The sequence below is a fragment of the Alexandromys fortis genome, unplaced genomic scaffold (assembly GCF_014885135.2).
Source record: "Alexandromys fortis isolate MF-2015 unplaced genomic scaffold, M_Fortis_MF-2015_v1.1 scaffold_24, whole genome shotgun sequence".
Taxonomy (NCBI): Eukaryota; Metazoa; Chordata; class Mammalia; order Rodentia; family Cricetidae; genus Alexandromys; species Alexandromys fortis.
Window position 1 is genome coordinate 14,367,520 of NW_026067906.1, and position 13,716 is coordinate 14,381,235.

Consider the following 13,716-nt stretch of genomic DNA (forward strand, 5'->3'; position numbering starts at 1 on the left):
GTTGTTCTGAGAGCACCTTGTCTAAACCCCCACAGAGGTTCAGGGATGCTCTCACGGTGCCCTGAAGTGAAAGGAAGGATGTATCTGTACCTATAGATCCTAAGTCTAGAACTTACTCTTGAACTTCAAACAACTGCACTTTGACTAGAATACCTTTTTTCTTGGTCTTTAAAAAGAAGTTATTTAGGGCAAAAAGTGTTGCTTTTCAAGTTAAGGTGCTTGCCATGAAAGCAAGGTAATCTGAATGTGATCCCTGGGACTCTTATAGAGGTGGAAGGAGAGGCTGACTCTGTAAAAGTTGTCCTCTGACCTTTGTGGACATGCCATGGCATACCTGCCCATCCATATACATCATGCACACACACACACACACAACACACACACACACACAACACAACACACACACAATGTACACATAAATTAAAAACACCTTAAAAGCCCAAATGAAATTCTTTAAGGTTAACATGTTGAGTTTTTTAAAACTTAATACCAAGAACATTAAATGCTAGGCACTATACAAGAAAGGGAAGAGAGAGAGCAAGAGAGAGAGAGAGAGAGAGAGAGAGAGAGAGAGAGAGAGAGAGCTGGAGAACTAGGCATGGTTTAGGACCAAACAAAACTTGTGGAAACTTGCCTGGGGTGGGGGTGACTAGAATAAAAATTTTCCGCAGAATAACTATATACAAGGCACCAACCAAATTAGTGTTTGACAGGAGTTCTCAACCTTAAAATACAGTTCCTCACGTTGTGGTGAGTCCAGCCATAAATTTATTTTCAATGCAACTTCATAACTGTAATTTCCCTAGTGTTATGAATCATAATGTAAATATTTTTGGAGAGAGAGATTTGCCAAGGGAATTGCCACCCACAGTTTGAGAACTACTGCTTTTGAAAATGATAAGCTCTGACCTTAGAACACTCAGCCCTGATGGGATGTCTCCATCAAATCCTTTTTCTCGGGGCTTAGGGAACTCCTCTGAAGCAGAGGCAAAAGACTGTAAGAGCCAGAGGAGTCGGAGGACACCAAGAAAATAAGGCACTGTGAATCAACATAGGCAAAGTTCATATGAACTCACAGAGATTGAGGCAACATGCACGGGCTGGCACAGGTCCACACCAGGTCCTCTGCGTGTATATTTTGGCTTCTAGTTTAGTGGTTTTAGGGGATTCCTGAGAGTGTGAATGAGTGGTTCTATGATTCTTGTGCATTTTCTTGGGCCCCTTTCCTTCTGGCTGTTTGTTTTGTCCATTTCTAATGTGTCCATTTTTGTTTTACCTTATTATATTTTATTATTTAAAAAAAGAAAAAAAGAAAAGACCAACTCTGGAACTGAATAAAACGTTCTGCATGATCTTGTGAGAGACAGCCACCTGAGGATAGACACTTAGAGTTACTACCATAATAAAATGTGGATGATTGTTTTATCAAATAAGATTAATTCTCTTAACAGAATAGAATGGATTTAGTAACTTGCCTGGGATCTTCATTTTTGTCACTTTTTTCTTTACTGCCACCTTGTGGGTTAGATAGTAACATAATATTTACTATAGAGGTGTGAGTTTGGGGTTGGCTTTTCTCTCTCTCTCTCTCTCTCTCTCTCTCTCTCTCTCTCTCTCTCTCTCCTCTTTGATGCTTTAAAGCTGGTGTTAGAAAATAGCATCGTAAATGATGTGAAACAATTTCTTTCTCTTTTTTTTCTAAAAGAAACAGCTATTTTACCAAAAGATATTTTCCATAATTCTGCAATTGTCCATTCAGGACACCAGAATAATTTCTCAGAGATTGAAAATATTGGAATCTACACAAAAATCGATGTTCATTTACAGGATAATCACCAAACTTATCTAGGATAGCATAAGTGGCAAGATCTAACGTGTGGGCTTTTTTTTCCCCTGTAAGAAAAAGAATGTTTTTCTTAAGTCAGTATCATCGTTTCTACAACGGTGTCCTATGGGGATTGATTCTAGGTGATTTGAAATGCTGCTTAATCCTGTTTTTTAAAACCTCCCATATCTGACTCAGGCAATATGCACTTACTTCTGGCATCAGACTGGATGAATTTTCATTGAGTTACCCTACTCAATTTCTTTTAAAATTATGCTGCAGCTATAAAGGGAATAAGGGAAAAAAGGCATTATATAATGCATTGCAATGTCTTTTTTTTTTAATTGAGAAACACGGGGAATGTGTTATGTTCACTAACATCCCTTATGTATTAGAGATATCATAATAATCTTTTATCTAGCCAGACAAACAGGAATGGTTCCACCTGAACACACTGCTTTTATTGCTAACAACGTGTGTGTGTGTGTTTGTGTGTGTGTGTGTGTGTGTGTGTGTGTGTGTGTGTGCAGTGTGGTAGAGAAACACATTTTGAAAGTCCTTTTATGAAGTCATTTCAGAACAAGGGAACCTAGTATGTAATCTAGTCACCTTGACACTTTGAATAGGTGAAGCACGATTAATAAAAATTCAGAAACAGATATTGGGGTTCAATCTGAAAACCAGATAAGCAAAGCATCCAGCCACTGGCTCTTATCCCGACCTCAGTAGAAAAATGGCGATTTTGACTCCAGGAAAACTCAGAATGAGACTGAGAGCTGTCTCCTCCCATTTTATAATCCTCTCTGGCTCTGGGATTAAGAGAGTGCACTGCTACTGCCTGGTTTCTTTGGCAAGATAGTGTGGCTACTGGAATTATAGATGTGTGTCATTGTGGCTACTGGGATTATAGGTGTGTGTCATTGTGGCTACTGGGATTATAGGTGTGTGTCATTGTGGCTACTGGGATTAAAGGTGTGCGTCACTACTGCCTGCTCTGTAAGGCTGGCCAGTATGGCTATTTTACTTTTCTGATTTTCAGGTAAGCTTTATTTATCAAAATACAAGTGAAATGCCACTATAAGTAAAAAATATTATATTTAAACTCATGCCTTTTTTAAGAGTTGAAGATTGTAAAGTGTTCTTCAAAAAGTAATTTTCCCTTGATCTGACTATAAGGCCTCAGATTTGACCTATACCTGTCATAAAATATGCCAGCGACACATAAGTAACAAGAAAAAACTAAGAATTAGTATAGACTTAGTAAAATCCAATTATCAAATTAGAGTCGTCAAATTCTACCAGTAATATTGTCAAACCCTCAGAGTTTAACTCGCTGTTTATTTTTACCATGGAGAACTTTCAAGTTCCGTCTTTGTAAGTGATGTCATGTTATTTACAACTCGGGAAAGGTATATTTCAATTATCAATCTTTAAGTCTTTTGATAATCGAATCTATCCCTGCCACTCAAATTTGTTTCCAGTGGATTTGGTTCAGAAACAACCCAAAAGATGCCTTAGAATGCAGCTGATCTGTCTGCCACCTAACATTTGAACACCTGCCCTTTGAGTGACTTCCACTGTGTGCTTTTACTCGGAATTTCATCTGAACAAATACAACAGCGAAGGGATGCTCGGGGCCATAGAGATGTGCTGCCCGTTTTCCTCTCATGCTTCAGTTTCAGCCTGACTAATAAAAATATGTCTGCCTTCAGCAAAAACTAAAGGAACTCCTTGGTCCTAAGCACAGTTGGAGGAACAACAGCCACAGTGAACACAAATAAGACACCTCCATCTACCATGCTGCCTTATTCCAATAACAAATTATCCTCTTTATACTTTTATAACATTCTTATTATACATGAAGCCTTTAAAATAAATTGCAGGAGGCAAAGCTACATTACATCTTACTCCATTAGAGATCCCAGATTAAGCAGATCCAAATTAATTGGGTTACGTTAGACGCCAACAGCCATTTCCTTGAATGTCAAAGGCTCCTATGATCCACCTTTCAGTCCTTCTTAAATTTGACTGCATCAAATATTTTTCTTGACATTTCTTGAGGATTCCATTTTTGGTTTTGAAGGGTCATTTACTCCTTTAATCTTCCAATGTAGGGAAGTAATGAATATCGATCCATATTTAGAAGTACTAACATTCAGCTAGGTAAACTTAGATGGCTATTCATGATCTATTTTGTCTTCTAGACACAAAATCAAACCTATTTAAACAAATGATGTGTTTTAAGTCAGTGTGTGTCCACTGAATGCTGAAGACAACCCCTTTTTATGATAACTGTGTCATGTTTGGGTGTTGGGAGCTGTGGACCCCCAGAACCCGAATTTCTTGTAAACAATTTGTTATGCTTGCAGCTTCTCTGAGCAAAACAACTTGATTTCCTGTGTTTGCAGCTGCTCTGAGCACAAGAATCTCAGGAGTTCTTGACGGCAGGGGAATGGTTTCTGGTGGGTTTGGCTGGGGCATGGGTATCAGTGAAAGATCCCTATATAAGCTGCCCTGGAACACAATAAAGGGGGTATTCTTGTTTCAAGGATGACCCATGCCTCTGCCTGTCTGTCTCTATGTGTATTTGTGTGTTCCAATCTCCAGCCCCTTTCCCAGCTCACAAAAGGTCCCAGTACGCTATAGGCTTAGTACTATAATATGCATAGTACAGGCGCTATAGGACCATAGTACACGTAGTAGTGTGGACGCAACAAGTGGAGGCTTCAGTGAGATCAGTAATCAGGGATTCACTGAGGGAACACCCTCGGGAATGATGAGGGTGGATTGAAGATGGGTATCTGTCTCTGTGTGTTTTTTTATCCCCAGATTCTTGCCTGATAGTAGTTCATGGTGATGCAGGCACCATAGCAGGAGGACCGCTGAGATGGGAAACTAGAAGACCTCTGAGGGACATTCTCTGGAAAACTGGCCTGCAGGAAAGTAATAAGAGGAAAGCAATAAAGAGGAGGTGGGAGGGTGAATTGAGGACCTCGAAAAGATAGAATGTGTTCAGATGTGTACTGCTGTGTTTTCTTTTGGGGTTTTTTTTTTTTTTTTGACTAGAGAGACATTTATGCACCAAGACCCCCTGAAATGCCACTGTGAATACCCCCAAAGAAACTTTGGCAGTAAACAGCAGGAAGTAATATCAAGAATGACCACCAAATTCCCAAAGTTGTTTACTAGAAGTTGTGAGGCTGAGGGGGACACTGCAGCAATGCCAGAACCATTGGCAACCATGGCAACAAGTGCTGGAGCCAAGGCAAACCGGAGCTGCTCAGACCCCGCTGGGCTGCCCTGTCCACCTGTGTGTGGCATATGGAAAAGGCGGTGGCCTGGGCAAGGAGAAGGCAGTGGTGGTTTCTGGCTGTGCACAACCCAGAGTTTGTGGTGTGAGCCGCAGGCTTACCTGAGGAACCCACGCAGTAGCTGCCGAAGGTCTCTGAGCCTATCTACTGCCCTGGCTGGTTGTGACGGCACGTGCTGGTAGGATTTGCTGAAGGAGTCAGAGGCAGGAGGATCTGGAATTCTAGGAAGACTGCTGAGTCATCCCAGCGGGGACTTCCGGATCAGCATTGGTGGCCGCTATTGTCGCTGCTGTGGCCTCCTTCAAGGCAGCCAGCCAGAATTGTGATCAGCTAGAGGGCTGCTGTGACTATCTTGTAGCCAGCAAGGACTAGCATTTAATATCATTCGTGTGGAATGTAGAATAAGTACGTTCACTAGAGAATTTTCCAACGTATTGCTATCATATTTGTGCGACTCCCATGCTAGTCCAGAACCTTGGTCTAATTATATAAAAAAGAGGGAGCTGTTGGGGGCTGTGGACCCCCAGACCCTGAATTTCCTGTAAACAACTTTTTATGCTTGCAGCTGCTCTGAGCAAAACAACATGTTTTCCTGTTTGCAGCTGATCTTAGTTCCTGATGGCAGGGAAGTGGTTTCTGGTGGGTTTGGCTTGGGTGTCGCTATCAGTTAAGGATCCCTCTATAAGCTGCCCTGGAACACAGTAAAGGGGGTATTCTTGTTTCAAGGATGACCCGTGTCTCTGTCTGTCTGTCTGTGTGTGTGTGTATGTTTCAATCTCCAGCGCCATGCCCATCTCGAGAACAGTCTGTAGTGTAGGCAGTACGCTACAGGCGTAGTGCCATCGTCTGCATAATACGGGCACTACAGGACCGTAGAACACGCAGTAGCACAGACATTACATTTGGGGATGTATGTGTCTTACTTACGATGGAGACATAAGTAGATGACAGTGGGAGGCATGTGTATTTCCCGTGTCTGACATAAGTGCTTTACCAGTCCCTGTCTACTCTGGGCTGGAATAAAATGCACACGTAGCTCTTTGAGCTCCTCTTTCATTTTCAGTGCTTGCCAGGATGGTCCAATTATGCTGCTGATATGATAATCACCCAAATAGATAGCTCTAATACCGCAATTATAGGATCGTTTCTTTATTTTGGTGAGATTTACCTATAGTAGTTCCCTGTTTAATGTTCAATGTTCTGTAGCCATTCTCTTTTAAATGTTCCGTGCAGGAGCTATGCCTTCCAGGGTGTACAAATAATCAAGTCTTAGCAATATTATAAAACCTAATCCACATTATGAATTGAAGAGAAGGAGCCCTCCGATCTGATTGCCTAAGGCTCAAACACTAATGCTGCCGAGATACCTTGTAAGTATCAGCTAGTTGAATGAAATTACATTAAAACAAGAGAATGAATTGTGGTCTGGACCTCAGTCACACTCCATCAGTCTCTGCCTGCTTTGCCCGCCTGTAAGGGGGCTTCAGCATTGCTGATCCTCACCTCCTGTCTATTTCCAGACTTTCAAAGAGGACCAAGCCTGGGTGCCCAGTGATGAACTGACTTCAGTCCATTTTTTCCAGAAGTGTCATCTCCATCATTTCTTTCTCAGGAGTCCAAGTTAAAGAGGCACATAATACCAGGCCTAAGAGAAATGAAAATTATAAAAAAAAAATAGTCCCAACAATAGCACCAGGAAAACGCACATTGATATTTTTAAGACACTAGTAATCAGCAGTGAAAAAGAATACTACTCTCTATTCATCACATGGTTCTTATTAATAGTCTAGAGTTCTTACCAAGGAATTACTTGTGAAGGGAACGTATGGATCATCTGAAGGGCTTCCTGTTCTCCTAGCACTCATTGGCCAAAAACTGTACAGAATCAAAAGTATGTCAATAGCTCTGAAGGCCCATGAAATGGGACCCTTACTAATTACTAGCTCACCAATAAAAACTAAGATATCTAAATATAAAGAGAAGACAGCTGTCTCCCCAAAGGCAATATACTACAGAATGTAAGTATTACAGGTTTCATTGTTTATCTCCTTCCCATTATAAACAATTACCAGAACTTTTTACTTGTTTTTTTATATTTTTATTACTTATTTAAAAATGTCATACTGCATGCTCTGACCACATCCATCTTGCTCCCTCACACTTAGGGAAAACTCACTTAGGGAAAACTGATGTTCCTCCCAGGGGCTAACAGTTGCCAATAGCTTCTGAGCCGGGGGGGGGGGGGGGCTTCACTACTTGAGAACAATTGATCATTTCTTTCAAATTCTCAAAGTATCATCCCGATAGCCAGGTAATCTGCTGAGAGGTTTGTTATGAATTGAGTGTCTGACTGTGTGAAGTTCAGATGATTGTCTATGATTCTAAAGAATTGTCATTTGCCTCACAATCTTCTACAATTAATGAGACCTAAACAGAAGAGCTAATGAATAACACTTCACTGTTTGCCATGCCCTTAGAGTGCATCAATATCTAGAAAAATCTAAATAGTAGGCACTTAGATTTTTCTCAAACAATTAGTGTCCACTTCCTTGTTAGTTAACAATCAAATGAAGGGCAAAAATGATGAAAAATATCCTAAGTAAATCCAATTCTTATATAAATATTTCTTAAATTGTGCCTTTCAAATATGTAATATATTATTGGGAAGGGAGTCTTAAAATAACATGCTTCTCAATTCTATAAACTGATATAAACCTAATAGTATGTAATTTAGCACCGGCTATAGGGAGACTTTTGAGTCAGTCTGGACTGTCACTGTTGGTGTGGCTCTTTTGTTTACAATAAAAGCCACTTTAGAACAGGAACATGTGGATTCATTTATGTGTCTGCAGAAGATGCAAGTCCTGACTATACACATAGGTCCTCATGGACAGATTCAACCTCAATGGCTCAAACAATTCAAAGCAAAATGCATCTGTCTGTACTGAATATATGTAGGCTTCCTCATGTCATTATTTCCTATGAAATACAGTGTTGGCAACTATTTACAAAGGGACTTATCACAGTACGAATCATAAGCAAACTGCAGATGATTTCAAATATGTGAAGGATATTCATAGATTCTATGCAAAACTACATTTTATATAAACATTATATTTTGATCATTTTATGTGGAGCATCGAGTCAACATTTATGTAGACTGTTTATACTGTGGGTCCTAGAATTGAAAACAGTCCCCCACAGATACACAGGGATGTCTGCATCAAGTCTTCTCTGAGGATATGTTGAATGAAATGAATGAATGCTCTACTCAATAGCTTTGTTGGCTTTCCTGTAGCAGGTTTTCTTTTGGGCCACCAACCAGCTCCCAAATCATGACACAGAGACTTAATATTAATTATGAATGTTCAACCTTATCTTATGCTTCTCCCACTAGCTCTTATAACTTAACCTGTTTCTTTTCATCTACCTTTTGCATCCAGGCTTTTTCCTTTCTTTCTTTTAATCTATATGTATGGATGGCTGGCAGCTGCCTAGCTATCTGGCCCAAGACATCTTCCTTTATTTCTTCCTCATTCTCTATTCTCTCCTCTCCTCTTTCTCGAGCCTAGATTCCTCCTCAAGCCTAGATTCCTCCTCCTACATACTTTCTCTGCCTGCAAGTCCTGCCTATGCCTCTATGCCTAGCTATTAGCCATTCAGCTTTTTATTAGACCAATCAAATGCCTTAGGCAGATAAGATGAAACAAATGTAACACATCTTCACATAGTTAAACAAATGCAGCATAAATAAATGTAACACATCTTTACATAGTTGAAGTAATATTCTGCAACAAACAAATGCAACACATCTCTACATTGTTGAGGTAATATTCCACAACTCTTTCCCTTCTCTGATCTAAGACCCTATCTTCCTCTCAGCCCAGCATGTTTGGGTCTATATTCCTTGTAAGCATGTTCATTGCCTTGGCTCCTGCAAATTGTTAGTAAAACATTTATTCTTACTTATCCAATACCAGGATTTACCTCTCTGGGTCCTGGCCTAAAAACTTTGCACCACAGTGTTAACTGAAAGCATGTTTGCCCCTGTAAAAGATACAGATTTTTTTTTAATTACCTCATTTGTCCTTGAATACACCGGTAAGTTTTAGAATCAGGGTCTGATCCTTTCAATTTCAATTCTGGAAACCAAAATAACGTGTTCTTCTGAAAGGATAATTTGACTAGATGTTGAATCAATTTAGACATTCCTTAGAGCCACATTTCCCAGAAAGGTTGGATTCTGACGTGCGCGTGTAAAAGCAGCAGCACATATGGTCAAATCTGCCCTAAAATATACCCAAGCGTGCTCACAGAATGCAGTAAGTCACAGCTTTGTGTATTCCTTTCCACACAGTGATGTGTATATGCCGACATAGGTATAAAGTGGGTACAGCAAAGACAATATTTTCAGTATTCTAAGATGAAGTTGAATAAATAAAATCCTCATGCATTATGACTTTGCTGTTTTAATAACACTGCCTCGAATTTCTATGTCTCTGTGAAGCCTACGTAGACAGTCAGCATTTGTGGTGCAGTTTTAAAATGATGGCAATTCCTGCCTTATTCTCTATAATAGACTATGGAGACAGGGCTGATGGAGGGAAAGCTCCCAATCAAGTTAGAAGCTGAGAAAGTCGGCAATTGGTGTGTTGTGTGAGTGGCAACCCAGTATTTTGTGCTGGAAAAAGTAGAAATATGGGAATGGATGGGTTCATATGAACCCTATGGAATTGGAAGAATAAGTATAAAACTATTGCTAGATATATGATAAATAGAAAGATGCTATATAGACATATGATGGATAGCAGATAAAAGATGATAGGTGATTAGCTGATAGACATTAATAATATATGAAATAAATGACAATGGTGAAGATAGATAGATGATAGATAGATAGATAGATAGATAGATAGATAGATGTCATTAATAGATAGATGACAGATAGGCCCCCACTTACTATGATTAAACGTCAGATTTTTTCAATTTTATAATGCTACAAAAGCAGGATATATTTAGTAGAAACTGTTTTTCTATCTGATCTTTTCTCAGACTAGCACCATGTGTTACAAGACTCAACAGCAGCAATGAGCTGAAGCTCCCAGTCAACCATATACTAATAAGACAACTGACACCCTATCAGAGGGTCATACTAAGGGTATTTGGTAGTTTAAGTTTAGGAAATGCATTTTTAATTTATTTTCCACTTACAGTAAATTTATCAAGAAATACCCCTACTGTAAATTGAGTAGCACATTTGTATGTTTGTTTCTTTGTATGTGTACACAAATATATAACATGCAAATAAATCTGAATGTCTATCGGTAAGCATGTATGTACAAGTATATGTAGATTGGGACAACCAGCAACAATGATACGTAAGCAGCAATGATCCAATTTACTGTCCAAGTCTTGTTTTCTACTTAAGTATATCTCTCCACCAGAAGAAACCAGAGCCCTACAAAGATTTCAAAGGTGGGCAGGTAAAGGACAAAATGAGCTTTAAATGTATTCATCTGACAAGAGAATAAGAATGTTCTCAAAAGATAATGAGGACCTGAAAGAGGGCACAGGAAAGTATCTTGAAAAGCCTCCAACTAATCAACCCTGAAGCAGTGTGAGCATCACTGTTCACAAGTGAGGGGTCAGGGAAATGGTTCATCCAGGCAACACTTGTTGCACAGGTGTGAAGACTTGAGTTCAATCCCCAGAACCAATAGGAAATGCCAGATATGCTGGCACCTGCTTGTAATCTCAGCGTGGGGAAGAAGCAGACATGGGGATCCCTGTGGGTTGCTGGCCAGCTAGTCTAACCTAATTTGTGAAACCCAGGGTTGTCCTGTCTCAAAAAAAACTGGTAAATGGTTCTGAAAATGGATAATACCTAAAGTGGTCTTCTGACCTCCACATATATGCACACACCTGTTCATCTGCACCAGTACATCCAAATGTACATACACAACTGCACATATGCACAAAATGAAAAAGAAATAATGAGAATAATGGTTTATATACCACCTAATAAATAGGAACTGCTATGAACTACTGGTGATAAATAAGTCGATAAATAGGCAGCAGAAAATGTACTTTCTTAAATAATGACAATAAATTCAGGTAAGACATCAAGGATTCTAAAATCACTTTTAGATTCCACTTAGTGAAAGACAGAGATGAAGACTTTATAGTCTCAAGTTACCCTACAAATATTTTTTATTAATTATGAAGCAAAATAAAATTTAAAGTTACAATGGAGACACCTAACGAATACCATCTGAATCAAAAGATCACTGATACCACTTCTAGTTAGTGAAGACCAATCAGTATTATAGACCACTTGATGGACAAGAGAATTCCACATCAGTTCTCCATTAGCCAGATTAAAATTTAAAGCTTGATTACAATTAGGAGAAAAATCGGGTAACAGAAATTTAGGAAACTTCAGTGAAATGAGTGACCCTTCAGATCATAAAGGTTATGAAGCTAAGTAAAATTTGATGATCTCTACCAGAGGAAAGGAGGATAGGAAACCTTGGCAATGTGTGGTTCTGAATCAGCTTTTTTTTTCCCTTACAAAAATTAATTATAGGATGAATAAGAAGCACGTGTACTCAGCTGACTTCACCAAACTGCACAGTATTTGAGAAGAAAGATCACCCTTTGCAGTGGGTCAGAACAGGGCCGTCGGATACAAGCCAACAGTTTTTTACTTTAAAACCAAGCTCTGCTGTGGTTCTCACTCTACTTCTTCAAGGCTGTAGTTCCTGCATCACTAAGAATGGCACTGAGGACAGTCGTGGGCCTCTTCACCATACGGAATGTCACTAGAACAACAGGCAAAACTTGAATCGTGTCTCTGGGAGAAGGGCACTCAGCAGTTCACCATCCCACTCAGACAATTCTTCTCTATGTTTGAAATTATGTAAAAATGAAACTTGGAAAAAATATCAATTTCATGCTCATTATTACTTTTTTAAACTGCCGATGTCCAAGGTTAATCAAGCAGGAAAAGGAACATTCACTGAAATTAATAATAGTGGCATCAACAGTGGAAGATAAAATGAACTAATTAAATGATGTCAATCATCCATGGGGTGGGGTAGACCTGGGAGGAGCAGGGAGGAAAGAGTGTGATCAAAACACCTGGCACAAAATTCTCAGAGAACCAATAAAAATGCATGACGGCGGCAGAGGTGGAGAATAGTTCTGCTCTCCTGATACTCTATACCCAGCGAGTAGCCATTAGCTCTTCGCCTCTCATGAGACCCATGTTGCCCATTTTACACAGACTATAAACAATGACTGAGATTTTATACAGCAAACAGATTTATTTTTGATTTATATTTCTTTTCTTTCTCTCTCTATCTTCTTTTCCATGGCTCATTTTTGGAAGTGCCATCTGCCCTAACGTGAGAACTTATTCAGAACATAAACTATCTCCCAAATGTTCTGCTCGTCCCCATGACAGGTAATTAAAGCAATATCCGATGAGACGGAGAAGGGGAGAATAATTGCCTGCTTACCATCCTTTCTCATCCATCCAGCAGTCTCTCCTCTCCCTTCCTCCTGATCCTGCTTGTCTTCTCTTCGCTGGACTTGAAATGTAACCCTGCTCTTGCAACGAAGGGCTAAGGGACCTCCTCTCCTAATCTCAAGATGGAAAACCCTACTTAATGCATGAAAAGTAAGGGAACCAGGAGGTAAGATTCTCACTTTAAAAATGTTTCTATTTTCTAAACTGTCTTCCTCTACGTGAAGTCGGGACGATGAACAGTCTGCCACTCTAAACAGCACATGTCAGGGATGTGAGACATTGTTAAAGAAATAGAAGCTTCAAAAAGATTCTAAATTCAGATTAGCATCGCTCCAGTTAAAATAGCCACCTCTGCTGAGGAATAACAAGTGAAATGGAAAAACCTCAAACGATTATCTAAAATCCTCAGAAATAATCCCGATAGAAATGGCTGAGAAGTAATGGACCTGCCTTGGACCTGAAAATGCAGTTTCCCCCTTTTGCTTGAATGTGGCTCTTTAAAAATTGGTAAATATACAAAATAGTCTTTGCTTACCTCCTTCATATCACTCCAACGAAGATGACGAACATGACAAGGACAACAATGACAGCAGCAAAGATACGGTAGGGGGACAAAGCAACTAGCCAATGCTGTATGTGGTTTCAAGAGAACCCCCATTGGTTGACGTTTCCTTCTAGACTACCATGTTCAGGAGTTGCTGCAGCCTAAACTGCACACCACAGTTATCAATCATTTCACGTGGCACCTTATTAAACACCGCTGATATGAGTGATGAGATCAGTTCATGCAGTGAAGCTGCTCCCCGTAATCCATGCCCTGTGTTGACAAGAACCCCAAAATGCTCTGCCCCTGAATCTGCTCCATACCTTTCAACAGACCCCAGTTTCCCCAAAAAGGAGCTAGGATGTGTTTCCCAACTCATATGATCTCTTTCCAGCAGATATACAAACGCAAGCATTTGAGTACACAGTGTCCTGCCTGATATGTGCCCTGCAGTGGTCACCTCAACATTTTATCACTCATTAAGCAACAGCTGGGGCAAGGTATT